We start from the raw sequence: 22,125 nt of genomic DNA, 5'->3' as shown, positions 1-22,125 counted from the left end.
TCATCTCTTTCTGAGCATATCTGCTCCAGCATTCTGTTCAGCCATGAATGTATCCATAAGCAGCTGTAAAAACATGCATCAGTACCATCTGGATTAGCATACGCTTCTAATATTAGCATCTTTGTAATATGATCAGCCAATTAACACCAAAATATTCCAGTGCCATTGCTTAATTTACTAACAGTCATTTACTAATGGTTTAAACTATCTTTTTGCTCCAATATCATTCCAAACCATTTTCCAGTAATTTTCTCGATGGCAAACTCACATTTGAAAGCAATGGATTTTGAAAGATCTTGCATCATTTCAAAAAGTCTCATTATTACTTACTTATTCATAGACAGATGTATTTATATTTTTTATGTTTTTTCAGTGCCTGAGTTAAAAGAATTAGACATTAAGACACAACCCATATATCTTAGCTCTGTAACTCTAATGTTATATTTATTTTTAATTACCTTAACGTTTGCCTGCCTCATGCTTTTCATTAACATTCTCTGTCACATATACTGTACTTTTCTCTGGTCTGATCCCATACTAGTATGCTACAGTTACAATAGCAACAACATAATTTCACAAGGCGATCTGTGCAGCAACTATCTGACATCCTTCAGTTTCTGACACAGCACCAAACACACCTCTTAACCATACCGAATTACTCGGTAAAAAAACGAGTTTGGGGGTCGAATTGAAGGGGTGCCACGATGTCTGAGTGACACCCCTTCATTCCCGATTTTTTTTCCATTTATTTTTTTAAGTTTTTGAATTACTGCACTGTCGGAGCTGACGTAATCACGAGCGCGATGACGTCAGCTCCATCAGGGCTACCAGCCAGTTGGAATTGAGCTCAAGGAGCTCATGTTGTTATTTCCGGATGGTCTAGCTCAAATGCAAATGAGAAATCTCACTCGTGATTGCAAAGAAGTTTATTACAGCAGCCGGCTCTCACACAGGGAAATTTAGTTCTGCCGTTCGGTTTACAGAAACAGGGAAGCCAGCAGCACGGCATGCTCGTTTGTATCCAGGTTTGGCTTAACTGGTGTGTGTGTAAGTGTGTTATTTAGATGGTTCTGAGGCACTGGGGTCATAAAAGTTGTATGAATACAAGAAGGAACAAACATCAGGGAGTGCTATAGAACAATGAACAACATAATTCAGCACATTGCTCTTGTATACTAGAGGAAGCAAATTAGTGATTCACATGCCCTTTATATGCTGACAGTATCTGAGTGCATAAGCATGTATGATAAGCCTGCTGTAGTTCTTGCTGTTGTATAATACTGTACCTTAGGCGGTTTGGTAGTGAATGATTGTACTATTTCCAGAGATGTATCAGCGCCCCATTCCTCCATATCTTGTTCAGTGTCTTTCACCTCCTGTACAGAAGACAGAAGGGTAGTGGGGTCTCTTGATAGTTTTTTAGTTAGCACCATACTATGCTTATGAAAAGAAAAGGACTACCCACAGGCAGCTAAACTGCAACAAGCCTTGCAATAATTACACCATTACTATTTTTTTTCTTATACAAATGTGAAAAAAAACCTCCCAAGTTACATATGGATTTACGCAGCTTTCAAACAATACTATCTATTGAACATTAACACAGCCTCATTTGAAGAACATGCTTCTTGAGCTTCTTGACAACATACTACTTTGATACTGTAGAAAATAAATTAAAATAACAGGCTTGACCAAAGAGATTAAATATCAAAATTACATCATTCAGGTATTCTGAAAAGTCATACAATAAAATACATAACATAATAACATAGTAAACATGAGGGAGATATTTAAATGTAAATTCTAGAGAATCATATTCTGCAATATTATATTGTATTACAGTATTCTGATGTCCGGCTATATCCTACCAGACTGCCACCAGCAAAATGTAACGTCCCTTACTATCCTGGGTTAGTAACTACTCAAATATGAGACAATCATTTAAACAGGAGTAATATTTCAAAACTTTCCCCTAGGACCACAACCGGAACATGCTCTATTTTCCTGGAACTGGACTATATACCTCTGTCCACATGAAATGTAACTCCTTATTACACATTTCAGAGCAATGTGTCCCAGTTTAAGACCTCTGACACACACAGAGTAAATTTAAATCTCATACACTTCTGGGAAAGCCTAACACAGATTTCCAGCTGTGTCCCTTCTTCAAAATAATATGGTAATGTCACCAATCAAAGTGTCTTCATGCCCTTCTAAAGGGGTGTCCAGTTATGAAAATTAAATATCAAAATGAATAATGGCTATCACCATAAGTGACCAGGCCTTCTGGGTGACCTGGGGAGTATCAAACAGGTATAAACACTCTCCAATCTCTAAAGAAAAACATTGATTTCCAGTCACAGTGGAAAGTAATGAAAAAAAAAAACATTTAATAAGTAAAATGATTACAAGAATGTAAATCAGTAGTTTTCAATAAACACCAGAACTCAATCACTGGAAATGTAGAATTAAACTGCACGATAGGAGTCCATTATTCTAGAGAAACTCTACACTGGTTATGCCCTTGTATCACATAACCCTACCCATACTATTAACTCCCCAAATTCCTCTCTGATCACATGCTGGAGCTCTGATCCCCTGTAGGTTTGGTCATCTGAAAGGGTACTTTTAACTGTAGAATCTTACTTGATATATTTTCTTTTCTTATCAATGTATGACTGACATTGTCTTTTTACCCATGTTCTATGTCTTCTTTTACCTGGAGTGTTTTTATTAAATCTTGTTCAGCATACATGATGTAACCTGTTTTGTGTATTATCCTGGATGTACTGTATTTGTATAACTTGATGTTGGAGCTTTTCTTCCCGGGCCTCTGCTGAAAATGGACCTGATCCAGTCGGAATTTCCCAGTTAACAAATGTAAAATAAATAAATAAATAAATTTAATTAATAACTAAGCTTTCCTACTCTAAAGAATACTGTCCCTGATCTAATCTTACAAATAACAGCAAGGCAAAAAGGCAGGCTTACAGTTTTTGGTGAGTTCTCTTTCATGGATGTCCACTGACTGCACAGCACTGTAACTGACTGTACTTCACAAAACTGCTCAGCACTTGACAAACTGCAGTTTCATCTGCCTTATTTTAAAAAAATAACAGCTGTTTGAAACAGTTATTTTCCTGTCAATTAGCTGTTTAAGTAATCACTTAGCAACCAGGAACATTCTAATGATGTCACTCACTGCTCGGCAGATTCTCCACAGTACTTTAGAAAGTCCCTCTCAAACATGAGGAATTAGAAATGCATCAAAATACTGACAGATGCTCTAAACATTCTGTATAAACAGGGAAATACTCAACATTTAAAATGTATTTACACATTCCCAATTAGATACAGTGGCATACAATACAAATTAATCTGAATATACACAAATACATGCTAGTACAGATGACAGTGTTTTCATTTTCTTCACAATCCCCCCCCCCCCCATGACTCAAGCATGATTTCCAAGTGAGCCTTGAAAATCCATGCCTGAGAAAAATGTCTGACTGGGGATATCAACCCACTCCTTTCCTGGGAAATCCATTTGCATTGGCAATATTACCCCCACTGTAGGATTTTTCTCCTTCTGGGGAAACTTGGCTGAGCACAGAGTGCACCCCATAATTTGAAGCATCTACCTGTACAATAAATGTTTTATTGTAATCTAGGCTGGCTAACACAGAGGGTTCTCGCAAAATCTCCTTTAGTTTTTGGAATGCCTGCTCACAATCTGTGGTCCACACTACCTTGTCCAGTTTATTCTTCCTAGTTGGATCTGTAAGGGGTGCAGCTATGGTACTGTAATTGGGCACAAATTTCCTATAGTACCCCATTGTCCCTGAAGATGCTCTCATGTGTTTTTTAGTAAGAAATAGTAATAGGAACTGGCCACACTTGTCTAGCGTCCACACTGACAGCGTCTGGCCTAATTTTACCACTTCCCACTCTGTGTCTTAAGTAAGCGGCCTCTGCCATAGCCACTTGACACTTACTGAGTTTAATGGTTTATGTTGTCTTTGTATCACCCAAACAGACCGCTTAGATATGAAAACAAAATACTGCTCAAAGTTGAAAAAAAAAACAGTCTCTCAGCTGGTCAAATGCTTTATTCTTTTACTGTGTCTAAACTTTGGAACACTCTCCCAACTTCAGTTACCTCCACCTGTAATCCTGCTCTCTTTAAGTCCCTTAGACAACATCTCTCCTGAAACTTGCTATGCTCATGCCAAGATAACTCTCAGTAACACTGATCCACCTTCTTTATCCCAATTCTCTATGACTTGATGGTGTGTCGCCTAACTCTCTCTTCAACCAAACCCCAATTGCCATACCAGTTTCGTCACTCCAGGCTATCTTTCATTGTCTTCTGTCTACCTCTCACCTCCATTACTAACCACCAGAGCCATCACTCTGTCTTGACAACTTCATCTACTTGCACCTCAAATCTCTAATAGTTAATATATGAAAACTATAATCACACGTTTATACCCTTAGCAATCTATAATCCCTATGCCAACTTTCTTTTGCATAAAATCCTCTAACAATGCTAATTACTTGCATAACATAATTGGGTAGTATGTATATAATTAATCTGAACTTTTTGCTGCTTTGCAGTAATTGGGTAGTATGTATATAAATAATCTAAACCTTTTGCTCATACTATGTCCTAGCTTGTTACTGTATAATATTTGTTGGCTTTGGTATGTATTTGTATTTTGTACCTGACTTGTTAAGGTATGTCCAGCTTGTTACTGTATAAAATCTGCTAACTCTGTATGTATTAGGACTTGTATCAACTTGCTAATTGTATGTGGAGCTTTTCTCCCCAGGCCTCCACTGAAAATGGGCTCACCTAGGCCCACTGGACCTTCCCGGTTAACAAATGCAATAAATAAATAAAAATAAATACTGATCTACTTAATCTAGCCAAGATCTCCCTCACATGTTGGTTTGCAAATGCATGTAACATAGTTTTTAATGTAGAGTGTGACCTCTCCACAAGACTATTAGTCTGGGGGGGTGGTCTTTAGATGTTTCAACCCACGACACTTCCACAAGCAAGCCACCAGGTCTGACATGAAGTTGGCACCTTGGTGAGTCAGTATTTCCTGTAGAAAACCCACTCTGCTGAATATTCCTAGCAAAGCGCTTGCCACTTTTCTACATCAAGATCACCTACAAAAGAAATATTACGAACTTTAGAAGTGGCAGACGGTACGCTCTAGTCTCTACCAACTACCACACTACCTCGCCTTCCAGCCCTCCCTTAGGAGTCCACTTTCTATACAACAAACCTTCCTTCTCTGCCTTCCCTTTCCCAAGGAATATTAGGGACTATGACTAGAAGTGGCAGATGGTAAGCTCTAGGCTGTACTATCTGTTGCTCTACCTCAACTTCCAGCCCTCCTTTAGGAGTCCATTCTGTATACAGCAAACCTTCCTTCTCTGCCTCAATATGTCCCCTGCACAAGGAACATTATGGACTATAGCTAGAAGTGGCAGATGGTAGGCTCTAGACTCTACCAACTGGCGGACTACCTCACCTTCCAGCCCTCCCTTAGCAGTCTACATTTTATACAACAAACCTTTGTTCCCATATACAGACTCCCCTCTTCCTTGAGCCTCAGGTGCTTCCTTAGCCATCTCTCTTAACCTTTGTAGTGTAGGGTCCGTAAGTTGAGCCTGTCTCAACTGTACATCTGTGACCGTCCCAAGCTCTCCGTCTGCAGGATGTCTAGTAACTTCCCACAGCTCTACCTCACTGTCAATCTGGGTATCATCACTCCCCTCTGTCCTTGCATTTACTGTGTCCAGGGCAGTATCAGTACCTCTCATTTACTGTGTCCAGGGCAGTATCAGTACCTCCCATTTACTGTGTCCAGGGCAATATCAGTACCTCCCATTTACTGTGTCCAGGGCAATATCAGTACCCCCCAGCAGCTGTGGCTCACTTTCAGACTTACTGCTTCAGGATAGCTCCTTCTGTAAAACAACCACCACACTAGTCCCAGCTACAGGTATGAGATCTGTCTGATTCTCTCCCAGACTAGACTAGGGGACCTTGCATGTCTGTTTCCCAGCCTGACTCTGTCACTGCATGCACACAAGCACTGCATCATCAGTCATTCCCTGTCAGGACATCTGCAGGAATATTCTCAAACACAAGCCCCCTTCCACAGGAAGCCTAGTCACTTCCACTCACCTTTGTCCTCCCAGTCACCGTGCCCAAGGGAACATCAGTACCCACCAGCAGCTGTGGCTCACATTCAGACTTACTGCTACCAGATATTACCTTCTCTGAAACAGCCACTGTGGCAGTCCCAGCTTCAGTTATGAGATGTTTTTGGGTCTCTCCCAGACTACGGACCTACATGCCTTTCTCAAAGCCTGAGTGTGTGTCACCACATGTATACAAGGTACTACATAATCAGTCATTCCCTATACATCATCAAAGTCATTCCTTATCAGGACAGCTGCAGGGATATCTTCAAACACCTCTGCTTGTTTACGTCCTCTTCTACTCTCCCAGTCAAAAATGAACCCTTGCCAAAGGTATTTGGAATGGGATCCCTTCCAACACTCTGACTGGAGTAGGCTGCCCAAGCAAGTACTGCTTCTCTGTAACCACTGCAGGCTTCACAATGGTTATATCAGAAGCTGTGTCCCTCTTAACTGTTACCTGTTTACCATCTACTAAGATATGATATACATTTTGGTGACATGTTGGCACCCCGTTGTTTCTCAACATTTCGGGAAAGTCGAACACTGATTTCCAGCTGTGTCTCTTCCCCAAAATAATATGGTAATGCTGCCACCAATCAGTGCCTTCATGCACTTCTAAAAGGGTGTCTAATTATGAAAATTAAATGTCAAAATAAATGATAGCTGTGACCGTAAGCAACCAGGCCTTCGAGGTGAACCTGGGGAGTATCAAACGGGTATAAACACACTCTAATCTCTAAAGAAAAACACTGATTTACAGCCACAATGTAAAGTAATGAAAAACATTTAATAATAAGTAAAATGATTGAAAGAATGTAAATCAATACACAACAGCACTCAATCACCAGAAATGTAAAATTAAACTGCAGGATAGGAGTCTGTTATTCAAGAAAAACTCTACCTTAATAACTAAGCTTTCCTAATCTAACTAAAGAATACTGTCCCTGATCTAATCTAACACATAACAGCAAGGCAAAAAGTCAGGCTTACAATTTTTAGTGAGTTCTCTGTCATGGGTGTCCACTGACTGCACAGCACTGTAACTGACTGTACTTCAAAAAACCGCTCAGCATTTGACAAACTGCAATCTCAACTGTCTTATTTAAAAAAAATAACAGATTCTCTAAACATTCTGTATAAACAGAGAAATACTCAATATTTAAAACATTCACATTTTCTCAATTAGACATGCTGGCATACAATAGAAGCTAATCTGAATATACAGAATTCTCCTGCCTGACATGCTAGCACAGATAACAGTGTTTTCATTTTCTACACAATTATATTATATTATATTATATTATATTACTTGTTTGTTTATTTGAAATACATGGCACAGATGACATGTGACTGATTATGCTCTTGCTTCTAAATAAATTGAAAGTTAGAGACGTCTGACAGGTACACACAGAAAAATGAAGGATATAATCTGTGGTAGCTGATGACTTCAAAGCAAGGAGAAGCACCAGGAAGCAAATAAATGTGTGGGGCTAAGTGGAATGGGGTGGGGCGCTCTCGTGTGTGGGGCTAAGTGGAATGGGGCGGGGCTCTCTCGCAGCAGGTCACTGACCTTTAACTGTCATCAACAGCAGATGTGGTCATTCATTTTCATCTGCAGACTGCCTCAGTATGCCACTTTGCTGACTATATTCACCTCACGTCTCACTACAATACCAAGGCCAGTCTTAGGCAAAATGGACCACTAGATGAAAGACTCTGAGGGCCCTCCTGTTGCACACTACTCCCACCCTTCCCATACTTTCCTAATGCCCTTCCCTTTTCTTCCCCTCATCCCGGCCCTACACCATCCATATAGATTACTTCTTTCTTATTTTTTCACACTTTGGCTTATTTTTTTAGCTCCCCTTATGCTTTTAATACACTCTAAATGGCCGAAAGTCTACTGTAATACATCTGGAGGATGTAAGTGAATTACGCTGGGGGTCTGAGGACAACTAGACCCCAGGAAGTCATAGAATTCTAAATGCGCTGAAGTGCATCTTGTAACTTTTTTACAACTTTTTATTTAATGATGGCCTGAACAAAAATCCTGAATAAAGAAAGAAATCCAGTCTTTTTTTTTTTCTCTTTCAATGAGAAATAAGTTTTGTCTAAAGCTTAATATTCAAAGCTAACAAAACATCAGATTCCTCGGAAATGAGAACATAACTGTAAGAATATAGAAATCTTGTCTGGGAATACTGCTGTCCTCCTCCCCAAAGAGAGATAGTTAACTTCTGTGTAGCCCTCTGGCATTATATTGGGACAAAAGTTAGAGTGCAAACGGACAGAGGTATATATTATACAGCTAAGTGTCTGGGATAAGAAACCAAAGCACATGGGTAGAAAACACACAGAGACAGGGAAGTCCTGTAGACTTCGCAAAGAAATAATCACAGCTAAAAACTCAGCCAGAAAACCAAGTACTATAAGACGTAGTGGTACTTAATAATGACACTCTGATCAGCTGTGTGATTAATGGCTGTCATGCATCTTACCCAACCCGCCACAAACTTCCACTTACTGAGTACAATGCTGATGTCTTAACCGTGGGGGAAAGAGAAAAAAGTATGGCCAATTTGCTACTTCTAGATACAAAAGAATTTATCTTCTCAGCTCAGTGTTGCCATAATATAATGTGCAACCACCAACTCCTCTACATCAACCTCTCGTGTCAAGAATTAGGTAGAAAGTAAAATATGATGGTGGGCAAAGGACCAAAATCAGGGGCAACTACTACTTTATATACTTGGAAACTTGCGAGAATAACAGGCTTTGCATTAGCATGCACTTTTTTGAAGGCTTTCCTCCCACATCCCCAAAGGCAAGTGAATTGGACATGCTAAAATTGGCCCTAGGCATGAGTGCGTGCCTTCTGTGGAAGGTTGGGCTCCGGGGTGGCAACTCGACACCGTAAAACTCCACTGCCAATCTTGAGCAGACAAGGTGATCCGCCGTGGTGAGCCCTAACCGGGAAAAGCCGAAAAAGAGAGAGATTAAGCCTGAAACTACAATGCCTGTCATCTTTATTTACTGCATCCAGTCCTCATTGATTTGCCAGATAAACACAAACATTACAAGGGTCAGACCAAAATATGACACAAAAATCTGTTACATTCTGCAGACTAGATCCAGTTGAGAGGATCTATGCCCCAATATACTTGTGTGTGTGTGTGTGTGTGTGTTCATACACACACACCTCAGATGTGACAGTCAATTAAAGCCACTTATATGACTAACTGTCTAACTCTGGTGTTTAGTTGCATCAAATGAATGAACCTCAACCTTCCTTCAAGAAATACCATCAAATATAATGCCCCCTGTCCTTAATACTCTCTCTAAGGCCAATAACACTGAATCAATGGGCCCAGACAATATCCCAGGATGCCTTCTAAGTAGGCTGAAACATGACCTATCAGGCTGTCTGTAATTGCTATTTAACTGCAGCCTCCAAACAAGCTTCATGCCTCATGAGTGGAGAACAGCAACAGTCATCCCTCTGCATAAAGGTAGGCCATCTACTGACCCTGGAAACTACCGACCCATAAGTCTTACTATTCTTATATGCAAAGGCATGGAAAGAATTATCATGGAAATGATCAATAATATATTCCAGACACTGGACCCAACCCAGTTTGGTTTCATCAAGGGCAGATCATGCCTGCTCAACCTGGTGGACTTCTTTGAGAATGTCACTAATGCAATGGATGAGGGCAAAATGGTTCACACTCCCTACCTTGACCTGGCCAAGGCATTTGACACAATATCCCTCTCGGGCATTGTTGACAAATCCAAGACGTATGTCACCCGGTGGATTGCAAACTGGTTCACAGACAGGACCCAGAAAGTTTAACATTGGGGAGTTCACCTCTACAGAGAGGTCAGTCGCAAGTGGAGTCCCTCAGGGATCAGTCCTTGGACCTCTCCTTTTTAGCATTTACTTCTCTAAAGTCAAGGCCAAAGTCATTGGTCTCTGGCTGACTAAATTTGCAGATGATTGCAAATTAGGAACTATCACTGAATCCCACACCGACAGAAATGTTCTCCTGGAAGGACTAACACAAACAACTGCTGTCCGAGCCATGGACTAAAACTAAATGCCAGGAAATGCATACTAGCATCCTTCAGGAAGTCATCCACTCCTGGTAACCATAATATTGACAACACACCACTTAGAGCTGACCCAGTAGTCAGGGACTTGGGATACACATAGACAGTAATCTAGACTTTGACCATCGCATGTCTACAGTAGTGAGGAAATCATTCTATGTTGCAAAACTTGTAAACAAAGGTATGGCATCTAGGTCCAAGGAAGTCATTGTTCCACTGTATTCAGCATTCATCAGACCAATCATTGAGTACAATGCTCCCTTTGGTATGTACCTAACCAGGCATATCCAACAAATGGAATAACCACAGAGGTTCCTTACTAAAAGAATACAGAGTGTAAGTAAAATGTCGTATACAGACCGCCTTAAGGCCCTATCATTGTATTCTGTCTCCTACAGGCTGATGAAGGGAGATCTATGCCTGGCATACAGGGCGTTGTCAGACCCCACTCTGATGGACATTCTGCATATCAGCAAAACAAACAGCATCAGAATTACCCATTCTAAAGCCTTAAACCATGCCTGTGATATAAATAGGAAACAGGATCTTTGGACAGGTATGCAACTAGCATATTGTACGTTTTTTATTTTTTTATATTTTTTCCCCCTAACAGATTTGTTTGTTTTGCAGTTGAATTGCACAGGTTATAGGTCACATTAAAGGTGGAGAAAGTTTTTAAATTATTTATTGTGGTTTCATTTTTTTATATTACAAAAACCTGGCATTTTAACAGGGGTTTGCAAACTTTTTCTATCCAGTGTATGTCTCTAATGGACACAGGCAACTTATAAATGGTTAATCTCCCAGGCCCCTGCTTGTAAATGTTTCATCTACCGAGCCCCTTATACTTATCAAGGGTACCAAAATTTGTCAGAGATTTAGGATGCATGGCTAGGCTTAAAAAGGACCTTGTGGTCATTAGTCTAGTAAACACTTATGAACTTGTGAACCTGTAACTGCCAGACTGTAATTAATCTTGTCAGAATATAGTGTGCAATCTATTGTAACCCCTCCCAGTACTTCTTAACATCTTAGCTCAAGAACCAAGGATAAAGCTGAAAAATGAATGGGGGACACAGGACCAAAATCAGGGACAGGTATTGTCTTTATGTCTGACAGGTTCAGTGCAAACTTCTCCCCCTCCCAAAGAGAGAGATCTATACCAGCGAGGGGTGGCATAAGCCACAAAACGATGGGCTAGGCTTGTAAATGCCCTCGGGCAGATAGCCTAGTATGAACCTAAAAAGCTGATAGAATAAGATGCTTTGCATTAGTGGAAAGTTGTGCCTCATATATGCATATGTATACATATACATGGATCCCATTCAGAAGCTTGACTCTTCAGGTAAGTCGAACTTCATATGGTTGAGACCATATGATCAATTTTCCAAAAAGTCGAACTTCTGAAAAAAGAAAAATCTACCCCCTGCATATTATATATATATATATATATATATATATATATATATATATATATATATACATACGAACTCAGAGATCGCACTACGGTGAGGAAAAGGGTAAATTCCCTGAGCCCCACTGTACCATGATCTCCATTCAAAAGCTTTGATTTTTCAGAAAGTTGATCATATTGTCTTAACCGTATGAAGTTCGACTTTCTGAAGACTTGAGCTTCTGAATTGGACTCGTATACATATACACATACATATACATATACGCATACATAGACATTCATACATACATACAACATAACGACACATGCGCACATACACTTAAATGAAGTAGCCATCTTCCTACATAATACTGGCAGTAGCAAAGCAGACTGCCTGCAAAAAAAAAAAAAAAAAGAAATTCATTCTCCTGGGCTTGTACCTCTGTACTCATATTAACCTTTTTACTTTAAGTCAGACTGAATCAGTCACCTGAGGCAAAATGTATAAAGAGAAATAGTTCCCTGCTTCTTCATGCAGCAGCCCAGCAAGACACTCTTTAACATCTTCAACAACTATATCCATTGGTGGACCAAGGCTAATGCCGGGCTGGCTTGAAAACATTGTAACAAGTAAATTAAGCTGATTTCTTTTGTTTGATATCTAATTGGAACTCCACACATGTTCATGTCCAGAGTTTTGAGCACCTGCAATAAAACAAAGTTGGAAAATTGACTTTATTTTTATTTTTAAAACTAATAGTTGATTTTTTGAATGTAACACAACTTCTTTTCATTTTTATTTGGGGGCGGGAGAGTTGCTGCAGCTCAAAAACCAGTACTATGATACACCACTGGATATAATGCTACCTTACAACTGGACAGAAATCCTAACCAAAAAATTACTGATAATGAAAATAAAAGCCTGGTGCTATCAAACGTGGATTTGAACTCTCTGTGATAGAAAAGGAGTAGAGTCTCTCAGATGAGCAGTGCACCATGGAAAAAGTAGTTTGGTTAGCAGCCTGGGAAATTGTGTGTACAATGCAAGTTTAAAGTTCAGTGGTTTTCAGGATCAGTCCTGCAAGTTCCCCCAGCTGACACCCTTCAGTATCGGATCTCCTTATTTCTGTAACAATTTAGTTCAAAGACTTACTTGATCTCAAGTCTGTATTTGTTGCAAGTGATCTTTGATCTGTGGTATCATATTTACTGAAATCTGTCATTTACACACAACAGCCATACTGCAAGTGATTTGCAGTCATCAGGGCTATTTGAGGACTCAGCACATACATACTAATTATATCACAAAGGTCTTTATATACTTAACTGCCAATGTGTAATGTCATATGACATTAATTACTACATTGAAAGCATCTAAAGGACAATCCTTGAACGTTCTAACTTGCAAGGTAAACCGTCTAATCTCATATTATAAAATAATTTCAGTCTGAAAACCTTTCACATAATCGCAAAAAAAAAAAAAATGTAGAAGAATCAGTTGAGACACTATAACCTCCATCCATTACAAAACGATACATCTGCTCATTAAATAAAACAAAGAAAAACATGTAGATAACAGTTTGTGGTAAGACAGTTGCACAGTTACTGAAAGATGGTTTTCTAAGTGATTCATTCCTACTTTGCATGCATTAAGAGTTAGAGGTATAATTTAGCTACAGGTCTTGAACAAATCATCGGCCTCTCACAATGTACTGTAGCAATCAGTTATACTGAAATAAACTTCTTAACCTTTTATTTATACAGGTATAACAACAAAACAAATACAGGGGTACATGCTTTCTTTCTTCATATAATTTGTTGTTACTTTTTAGCATCCAGCGCTGCTTCACTGTTAAATACGTTCCTACTCACAGTCACAAGTACTTGATGTGAATTATACACACACAGAAATGCAGGCAGTCTATGAAATGTCTGATAAACTTACTGGGATCAAAGCTATTGTAGACATAAATATGCTAATTCTTAAGTTATACTTCTCAAACAGTTGTATTTCCAAGGGTTAGTAGAAATAGTACAAAAGTTTGGAAATAAAGAACATAGCTCTGAATCTTGCATCTCCAAAATGAGGAACACTACCTCTCATAATGTAAGACAAGGGCTAAGCATGGAACACATACTAACAACTTACTAACAATGTCAGCTAGGAAGCCCACAACATGATTAAAATATGTTACCTTTTAATGCTGTTGCGTTCGATTCTCAGCTAGAGCGTCTTCTGTGTGGAGTCATGCGTGAATGGGCATGCCTTCGTTGAAGGTTGTGCATCAGGGCTGGTAACTCGGCACGTAAAAATCCACTACCAAACATTAGCGGATCGGAGTTCCGCTGTAGCGACACCTAGCCGGGATAAGCCAAAAGACACAACAACAACAACAACATTTTACTTATGAAAATTAAAAAATTCCTAACTCTGAATGCATCATAGACACATGTGAAACTGCAAGGAATGTGAACTTTTTAAGACCGAAAATGAATAACATTCCTCATAATGAGGTACACCTGAGAGGTATGGTAACTAGATCTGTACTAATAATCACGTGTATCTAAGTATTGAAGTAAAACATTTGACAGTCGGTCATCCTGACAGATGAACAGGTTTAAAAAAATGCATCAGAAAAATGTTGTCATTGTCTTTGTAGGGGCATGTGCCTTCAACAAACTCTGCCACGTGGTTCCCTTAGTAACTGTTCATTGTGCATGTCACTGCCTCATCAATCCATTAATAAACAGTTATATCCTTAAGTTTAAAGTTGTGATCATGGGTCATTTTTTTTGTATGTCTAAAAGAACTGGTGACTGGCTTCCATAATATCCATGCAATATTCTCACATTCTTCTATGAATTTTGCATCCCATTTTCCCTATATAAATCACACTACAACAGCACGTGCTTAGGATACAAATTTCCTGACTTGAAAAATACATATGAATTTAACAATGTGCATTTTCCCTGTGATATGGTGTTGAAAGTTAGGTATCTTCTGTGTGCCATTTATCTTAGTCACTCTTCCTAAATAATAAGCTGACTTTAATGATGACCCCCTTCTTTTAAATAAAAAGGTGTAGATCCCATAATTTCTCTAATGTTATCATCTAGTGTAAGAATGGACTTTTTTTTTATAAAATCTCAAATATTTTATGACAAATATTAGGTTCATAGTTTTCAAGTGTGAACTATGCTAATGGCCACTGGTGACTTTTTTAAAACTAGCCATGCATCCGAAATCTCTTGCAAGTTCTGGTATCCTTGGTAAGTGTAAGGAGGAGCTCAGGAGATGAAAAATTTACAAGCAGGGGCCTGGGAGATGAACCATTTACATGGCTGTTGTGTCTAAGTTACAACTGAATTGGGTTAGGGAGGAACTCTGCTTCACATAGACAGACAGCCTGTTCCTGAGAAGGGGATAGTCTCTGTGATACATATCTGTCTCTCCAGCAGGTCCTGTTTATATCACAGGCAAGGTTTAAGTCTTTAGAATGGGTAATTCCTGTGCTGTTTCTTTTGCAGATATGCAGGATGTCCATCAGAGTGGCATCTGACAATGCCTTATGTGCCAGGCATAGATCTCCCCTCAACAGCCTGTAGGTGACCGAATACAGGGATAAGGCTTTGAAGTAGTCTGCATAGGGTATGTTATTTAGTCCCTGTATTTGTTTAGTGAGGAACCTCTGTGAATGCTCCAATTGTTGGATTTGCCTGGTTAGGTACATACCAAAGGGGGCATTGTACTCAATTTCAGCTCTGTTGTATGGTGAATACAGTGGAGCAATGACCTCCTTGGACCTAGACACCTTTGCTTATAAGTTGCACAACACAGAATGATTTCCTCACTGTCATACGCATATGATAATCAAAGGCTAGATTACTGTCTGTGCGTGTCCCCAAGTCCCTGACTACTGGGTCGACTTTTAGGGGTATGATGTCAATATGATAGTTACCAGCAGTGGCTGAATTCCCGTACGGTACTATTATACATTTATTGACCTTGACTTTTAATCCATGGCTCTGAAACCAGTTATTTGGAGAACATCAGCATTGGTGGGGATTCTATGGCAGCTCCTAATCTGCAGTAGTCTGCAGATTTGGTCAGAGTCAGAAGCCCCTGAAATTGGCCTTGACTACGGGGGTGGGGGGGGTTGGGGAAGGGGGTAGATAAAAAAAAAAAAAGTCCCAGGATCCCAGGATCGATCCCTGTGGGACTTCACCGTTGACTGACCCTTTTGTAGAAGTGGACTCCCAAATTCTAAGTTTCTGGATTTTGTCTGTGAGCCAGCTGGCTACCCACCAAGTAACATAAGAGTTTATACCCCGAGTAGGTTCTTGTGCGAAATGCCTTAGACAGGTCAAGGTAAGAAGCATGAACTATTTTTCCCTTGCCCATTGCTTGAATAACCTTCTCAAAGAAGCCCCCCAGGTTGAGTAGGCATGACCTGCACTTGAAGAAACCAAACTGGATTAGGTCCAGTATCGGGTGGTTTCCTATGTCATTACTGACCATGTCCACTGTAATTCTTTCCAAGTCTTTGCATGTGAGACCAGTGTGACATATGAGTCTGTAGTTTCCTGGATCTGTAGCTGGATCACCTTTATGCAGAAGAATGACAGTTGCTGTTCTCCATTCATGAGGTACAAACAAAGCCCATTTGGAGGATTCTATTAAATAGTGATTCTAGAAGGCCTGATAAGTCATATTTCACTCTATTTAAAAGGTGGCCTGGGATATTTTCTCAGCCCATCAATGCAGTGTTCTTGGCCTTAAGAGAGAGCATTGAGGACCTGTTCTCTAGCGATAGCAGGGGAAGTTATATTTGATGGTATTTCATGAGGGGAGGCTGGGGGAAGAGAGAAGGTAAAGTTATAACTGAATTTATTTGCCAGTAGATTTGCTATATCTTCTGGTTCAGTATAGGTGGCTCTATTTACAATAAGCTCTGCACACAATTGTGTATTGACTTTGACGTTACAGACATAGCTAAAGAATGCCTTGTAGTTGTCCCTGGCCTGGGAGGCCAATTTTAACTCAAATTTGGCTTTGATAGACTTTATCTGTCCTTTGAGGAGTTTGTTTTAGTTTGATGGCAGTGTTTTTATCCTGCTGGATGCTACTGGTCCAAATTGTTGCCATAATTTTCTTCTGTTTATACAACCTACTGATGTTGTGATTCTACAAGGGTTGCTTGTTTTTTGAAGTAGTTCAGTACTTATTCCTAATTGGTACAGCTGCCTCTGTATAGCCATTACCATAGTTGTACAGAGTTTCTGTGAATATTTATTGACAAAAATGGAGTTACGTAATTTATCATTATTCCACACCATCTTATTTGAGCAGAATGAACTTTTGTCTGCTTCCCTAGATGTTTTCAGCTTAATACACTGCTTCCCGACCATGATATCAGAATATTTATTCATCAGTTTTCCTGCATGTGCTTTGGGCCAAGAGCTGTAGTTTCTGTGGTACAGCGTTTGATTCTCTCAGCCATCGGTTTGATTCTCTCAGCCATCACTTGCTTATTATATGACCCTCAGCAAGTCACTTAACCAAATATTGTTCCTTGCTTGCCCCTGAAAAGGGACTGTGTGTCCTGTGGGCCCACCTGGTTAACAAATGGGTATTATTACTATCATTAATTAGTATTTTCAGTGCCATTCCTGATAGTTCTTTATGACTGCCTTGCAGGGATGCCCTTCTTCAAATATCAGTTATGAGCACTTCTGAATTGTAACAGTCCGTTTCTGTTTAGCAGTGTTTTTCTAAGTTATGTACTCCTTGCATGCATGATATGCAATTACATCCAAAAAGTAGCATTCATTGTATTTATGGTAGTGAAAACTTTAGCCTATAATTATCACAAATGCTATATTGTTTAAAGTGTATAATTTAGAGTTGTCAAAAAATAATTAAGAACACATCATCTATAAAGTGTGTAGAATATGCCACTCTATTAAATGACTCCTGAATAAATAAGTAATGCTCTTTCAAAAATAAGTTTGTGTCCACTGGGGCAACCATCGCTCCTGTGGCAATTACCTTCTGTTGTGCATACCACTCTTCATTAAAAATAAACAAATTAGATACCAAAAATGCCAGTGTTCCATCTTTTGATAATTGCATCAGAATCTAGATATATGTGCACAATAAAGCTATGTTGGCATTTACCAAAATGAGATTTAACTGTTTTTTATTTTGTCTCTGTAGAAATGTATCCATGTCTCCAATGCCAGCTGCAGCATGCACCCTTAGTGGTTTGAGTAATTAATGTAATAATATAGTTGTACAATTAGTCAGGGACCCATGCTTTGATAAACAGATAAACCTTGGCAGATTAACTACACCATTATGAATTTTCAGGTCACAGAACTTCAGAGGCCATTGGGGATAATTCACTAAAAAACTATTCTTTTTAACGGGAATCTGTTTATCCAGGATAAAATAAGCAGATGTATTTAAAACTCTAGCCCTTTTCAGACACAGACGCACACACTTTCAAAATGCATCACCTCTGAGGTTGTAACATGTAAAAGAAAATAGCAACAATTTATTTAAGTTTCACATCAGGAATGTGAGGGTGTGCGGGGCACCCCCCCTCCAAAAAAATACTTGACAGTAGTAGCATAGATCATATAATCGGTTACCAATTATATTCTCGAAAGCCGACAATGTCAAATCCAACATTGTCGACAGAATAGCGAAAGTGCAGAATGTCGAATGGGTAAATGGAAATCTCTCTGCGGTCTCGGACTTGGTATATTTAAGTATCGGGGGGTGCAGGGGTGCTTGCCACCCTGCCTACACCCTTTAGATTTTTTTTTTTATTTTTTGTGAACATTCGAAATTTTAATGGTTTGATCATTAAAGGTCGACCTTTAGTGATACGAACCATTAAACTTTTGATGTTCTAATATAGACCCCATATAATCATACAAAAGTAAAACGGTAAATAAGACTTTCAGTTCCAGGATGCTGAATGTGGCCATATTGTCTGTGATACTGTCTAATATGCCTGATTTAAGTTACTATGTTACTACCGACATTCTTTGTGACTATTATATACTCCCTTGTGCACTGTTTTATCTCTTTTTCAACTATGTAACTGTGGACTGTGGCTGAAATGGGTCCTTCTTGGCTCTGCCCACAACCCAGTTTAGCAAAAGATGAAATAACATAACTATATGAAAGGTACTGAAAAATGTGAAAAAGGTAGAAAGTGTGTTCTGGAAGAAGGATCTTATGGATTAAAGGACAGAACCGTATTTAATATTCTAACAAGTGCAAGGAGATGAAGTATTATGTATAGTTTTAGTATGAATAACAGACTCACCACTGATGTACAGTGCACTGCTTTCTCCTTGTTTGTACAGCACTCGCGTTTCTGTGCTGAAGCCACTGCAAAGATCCCCCCCATCTGTCATACTGCAGAGGACTAACAAATACATCCAGGCAGTGAGAGCACGCCTTTAGCAGTCCTGATACATGTTCAACTATGATCCATGTTTGTGATGGGGCATTGTTGAAACCATTGCTTCTCACACTCTGGGCTCCAGATCATATCTGGCAGTACCAAAAAGATGCCCGTGAGAAAAGCTACCCCTCACAAACTATACATGTGTGCTTGTGTGTGTGTGTCGTTTTATTTCATTTAATTATACAAGATATACTGATCCACAATTGTATATACCCATTTCTTTCCTGTTGTTACAGTGAGCACCTTCCAGAATATATGTGCATATCCACAATAAGAAATTTAATGTAATAGTAAGAAATCTACATTTACACTTAACAATTACCCTTTTCTTCTGCCTAAAAATTTTCCTTATTTTCTTATGCTTTTCAGTGGTATTTATCTCATGCCCTGATGTTTCCTCCCCTTCTCTCTTTAGTGGTTGTGCTTCCTTGTCTCATTTTGGTTATGAGTCTGTTACTCTTGTCTGGTTGTTGGCAATTCCAGATTTTACTGCATCACCCATGGCTAGCATCTTTTCCCTAATTTTCTTTCCAATTTTTTCCTGGCTTTTGCCTAGAACTAAAAGGCATAGTTCCCACCTGTTTTGGAATGTTTGTCCTCATATCTTTCCACCATTCTTCCACCTTCTTCTCCCACATCTTTTTTGCCAATTCTCACTCCCAGAACATGTGTATAATTCCTGCCTTCTCTGCTCCATATCTCCAACATGTGCACCCTTTCTGCCTGCTTTGTTTTTTTTTCTTGAGGGAGTTGGATACCACCTCTGTAGAATTCTCCTCTGTGTATCCCATCTCCTGTTCAGGATTTTTGTGGAGTTAGGTAGCCTCCATACTGCTTCCCATTCCTCATATGTGGTGGTCCATCCTTCTTTCTTTTCCATGCTTTCCTTAAGTCTCCATCTTTATTCATCTTATTCCCATTCCTCCCCAATGCATTTGTAAGTTGGTCCACTTTTCCCTTTCCATTCCATCCATGTGTTAGCCTTTTCTTCAATGGTCTTCACTACCTATTTTCTAATTTCCCTCTTATTTTTCTTAATACTTCTTCTACCCTGATTTTTCCCACCATGCCCTTTTACTCTTTTCCATTCCACTCCTTTATTCAGTGCTATCTGTCATTCTTGGTCTTCCTGGAGGATTTGCTCCAGCTTGTGCCATTCTTCTTCTGCAGTGATTCTTTTTTCGTTTTTCCATCCTTATTTCCTTCACTCTTCTCTTTCTAATATTCTTCGCGCTAAACCTACAATGTTCTCTAGTGTTCCTTTTAGTCCTAGTTGGTTTAGTGCTATGTGGATCTTCTCTTTTGTAGTATCTCCTGAATTTTTCTTTATTTTCTGTCACTTCCAGTTTTTCCTCCCTGTCTGTTTTTGCCTAATTTCATTTCTGTTGTCCATGAACACTGGTTTATGGTGTCAGCTTTGGCATACCTCTCAGATCTGGCATTTCCCACCCTCATTTGCTTGTTCTTGGTCTATCTTTATTGATCCTTGTTTTCTTCCCTCCCCATATGAATTTGTCACAGTGGTTTTGGGTATGTTTAATTATCCCTTCTCTACCAGTCATGGGGATAAACCTATTTTTCACTACATTCACCCTGCTTGTTAAGGTTATCAGCTTGCCCCTACATTTCCTCAGCATCTCCTCTATTTCTCTCTCAAGCTTCCTAGGTATTTCACTCATTGTTATGTTTATCCTATTCCTGCAATTCCTCAATCCATGTTTGCTTTTATATTTACCCACACTGTATACTTTAGTTTACACTTCAGCCTCGGTTGATGGTATCAAATTTCTTTAAAACTATGTCTGTTCCCTTTATATCTTCTGCTAGTAGGATACAGTCCTCTGCGAATAAGAAGAACTTGTCCATTCCCCTCTTGCAGTTCTAGATTTTGTAGTGCCCCCTTTACTTCAGTGGCAAGGGCTTCCATTGCTAAGATGAAGAGACTTGGTAATAGTGAGCATTCCAGTCTTGGGCCCCTTTGGATTAAGATTCTCCACAGGTATTCCACATTTACTTACCTCTGCTGATGGGTGTCTGAACATTGTTTTTATCCAGTTCCTAAATGCTTCCCCACTCCCCAGTCATTCAGAGTTTGGAACATAAAATCTCATTTTAAAGAGTCAAATACTTTTTTTGATGTCAAACAGTATTATTCTTGCATTTTGCTTCCCTGATTCCTCCTGCTTTTCCATGGAACTGAGCACCTCCCACCAGATGTCCACTGATATTCTCCCATTTATAAAACTGGCTTGCCCTTCCTGTATGTATTTGGGGAGGAGTTTCTTGATTTCCCATCTGTGTTTATTAGGGATATTGGTCGAAGTGCCCCCACATTATTTCAGTTTTTCTTTGGGTATCAAAGACTGTTCTTGCTTGTTGCATGGTATTAGGGAGATACCCTCTTCTCTACCCATGCTACTAATTCCTCTTCTATTTTGATGCTTACTACTTTGTAGAATGCAATGAGGTATCCATCCTGCTCCACTGCGTTTCCTCCTTTATTTTATTGCTCATCGAACCTCTGATCTTGCTATCAGCCTATCTAGTTTATCACTCTCTCCTTCTGAGATCTTAACATCTTTCCATTGCATTGTAATGGGCTTTTATAGATGCACATTTTCTTTGTACATCTCCTGGAAGAAACTCTTTATTTCTGGTTTTCTTCCTATTTAATTGCCCAGTTTTTCTTCTAAGCTTGGTATTCCATTTTTTTTTTTTTTTTTTGCTTTTTATTCAGAATTCTTTCCTTTCAGCTATTTCTCGTTTTGATATTTTCAGCTATTATACCATCGGGTATCATGAGTTAATGCATGCAATACGAGTACATAAGGTGTTTATCTGAGGCAAGAATGTGTTTGTCACAATGGCATTTATAATTAGAAGTCATGCCTAATGTGAAAGCCTATTTATGTG

General features: G+C 39.3%; 2 protein-coding genes across 4 annotated transcripts in view; one reads left to right on the top strand and one right to left on the bottom strand.

Annotated features, from left to right (window-relative positions):
* Positions 1-22,125, bottom strand: part of CD28 (CD28 molecule) — a 669,313-nt gene that overhangs the window by 390,971 nt on the left and 256,217 nt on the right. The window lies entirely within an intron of this gene.
* LOC122793047 (serine/threonine kinase 11 interacting protein) overlaps positions 854-22,125 on the top strand; it is a 1,659,807-nt gene continuing 1,638,535 nt past the window's right edge. The window contains exon 1 of one of the 2 annotated variants that reach the window (XM_044060719.1): positions 854-1,039. The gene's annotated coding sequence lies outside the window, so the exon portion shown is untranslated. Of the gene's footprint in view, positions 1,048-22,125 lie in introns of both variants that reach the window. The other variant, XM_044060720.1, reaches the window with a different exon arrangement.

This window comes from Protopterus annectens, chromosome 2.part0 (genome assembly GCF_019279795.1).
Source record: "Protopterus annectens isolate FY-2018-M chromosome 2.part0, PAN1.0, whole genome shotgun sequence".
In the NCBI taxonomy this organism is placed as follows: Eukaryota; Metazoa; Chordata; order Ceratodontiformes; family Protopteridae; genus Protopterus; species Protopterus annectens.
This window is presented reverse-complemented; position numbering and strand designations above follow the sequence as displayed.